Here is a 2,500-nt window from a genome sequence, read left to right on the forward strand (position 1 = left end):
GAAGCAGGCTCGATGCACCAAAGCACGGAGCCCGCCAACACACACAATCTTATCATCTCTCACACGCCATCGCGTACACCGGAAGTAAAACCAAGCCGACCAATCCATGGCTCTTTAAGCATGAAAACCGAAAGAGCGCATGTACTCATCAAACAAGGCTACATCCGCACCGCTAGACGCGAAACACCAACATTATGTGTCGATCACGGCTTAGTCATCGCTTCGATCGTCGACCACGCCTCACCTCAATCGCCCTCCCCTTGGCCGCTAAGGCCTCGGTCATGGTTTGATGTTGGCTCGACCGGGACTATCGCCGCTTAACCATTGCCTAATCGCAACATGATCGTTGGTTCATTAACGCTCAAGGGCTGTTCACCGATTTAAGAAATCGTGGCTCATCCGCAACGCTAGGCGCGAGAGCAAGATCATGTGCCGATCATGGCTAAACGATCGCTCCGATCTCGACCCTATCTCACCTCAATCTCCCCTCCCTCGACCCGTTAAGGCCTCGGTCATGGTTTGATCTTTGGCTCGACCGAGACTCGATCATCACTTCATCGTCGCCTAATCATCACGACAATTTGCTCATGGGTCGTTCACCGATTCAAGCTCCATGGCCGAGTCGCTCGGCCACCGCGGCCCATACTCTCGGCCACCGCGGCCGAGTCGCTCGGCCACTTTGGCCGGACCGCTCGGCCAACGTGGCCGGGGCTCTCGGCCACCGTGGCCGGGTGTCTCGGCCACCGTGACCCATTCGCTCGGCCACGATGGCCGAGCGGTCTATCTTTGCATAGAGGTGCTCTATTTGATCATAACTCAACATCGCTCGCCATCCGGCCGGAGCACCTCAACCCCCTAAAGAGCCTTATGAGCGCTTTTTCCTCCCACAGAGGAGACATTCACCATGCTTGAGATGGCACCACGTCTCTAAAAAATGTAGATATTGTATTTGGATGAGATTTTTTGCAAGAATGCTCAAACAAATGTAGACTAAAACATGGAATGGTAAGAAAAAAATTTCGACGACCAAATATATTTTTTTTAATATTTTTGGTAAATAAAAATTGAAAAAATTTGGAAAATAAAAAAAATTACATGCGAGGTGGGAAAACGATTGGGAGACTACTTTCATGACTCCAACAAATTTTAGAAAGAGGAATGGATACAATTGGACGAGAAATGATCGATAAAGTGCCGGATGGACCTTGCGTGTGAACCGTACGGCAGAGCGACCGATGCATGAGCCATGCCGAATGGCCGGGTGATCGATTCGTGAGCCATGCTGAATGGCCGAGCGATCAAAGCAAGAGTCATGCCGAATGGCCGAGCTATCGATTCATGAATCATGCCGAGCGGCCTTGTGATCCACGAATCGACATTCATGAATCGATCCACGTGTGTATCATGCGGAGCGGCCTTCCGATCGATGCATGAGCCAAGCCGATTCAAGCTCCATGGCCGAAGTCGCTCGGCCACCGTGGCCGGGATCGCTCGGCACTTTGGCCGACCCTCTCGGCCACCGTGGCCGGGGTCGATCGGCCACGGTGGCCGGGGTCGCTCGGCCACTTTGGCCGAGACGGTCGGCCAACGTGGCCGGGACCGCTCGGCCACCGTGCCGGGTGGCTCGGCCACTTTGGCCGAGACGGTCGGCCAACGTGGCCGCGATTGCTCGGCACTTTGGCCGAGTCTCTCGGCCACCGTGGCCGTGATCGCTCGGCCACTTTGGCCGAGCCGGTCGGCCAGGGTCGCCGGCCACCGTGGCCGGCTCGCTCGGCCACAAGTGACCCATTCGCTCGGCCATGAGCTGCCTCGCTAACGATGCGTGAGCCATGCCGAGCCGCTTGGCATGGCCGAGCGAGATATTTCATGATTTATGTGGAGCGGCCTCGCGATCCATGAATCGGGAGTAACGGCCGAGGGATCGATGCATGCATGAATCGACCGATTCGAGGAGCGATCGATGCGTGAGCCATGCCAAATGGCCGGGCGATCGATTCGTGAGCCATGCCGAATGGCCGGGCGATCAAAGCATGAGTTATGCCGAATGACCAAGCTATCGGCTCATGAATCATGCCGAGCGATCTATGAATCGATCCATGTGCGTGAACCGAGCGGCCGAGTGATCCATGAATCGTGAGTAACGGCCGAGGATCGATGCATGAGCCATGCATGATCCATGTGTGCATCATTCGAAGCGCCCTCGCGATCCATGAATCGTGAGTGAGGGCTGAGGGATCGATGCATGAGCCATTCCGAACCTCTCGGAATGGCCAAGCGCGATTTCATGAATCGATGCCCGGCGCACGGGGTGGCTTATGCCGAACGGCCGAGCGAAACATGAATCGTGAGGAACGGCCGATCGATCGATGCGTGAGTCATGCCGAACGGCCGAGCGATCGATGCATGACTCATGCCGAACGGACGAGCGATCGATTCATGAATCATCCCGAGTGGCCGGGCAATCGATGCATGAATCATGCGGATTACGAGCGCCCGGCCG

The sequence above is a fragment of the Rhodamnia argentea genome, chromosome 6 (genome assembly GCF_020921035.1).
Source record: "Rhodamnia argentea isolate NSW1041297 chromosome 6, ASM2092103v1, whole genome shotgun sequence".
Lineage (NCBI taxonomy): Eukaryota > Viridiplantae > Streptophyta > Magnoliopsida > Myrtales > Myrtaceae > Rhodamnia > Rhodamnia argentea.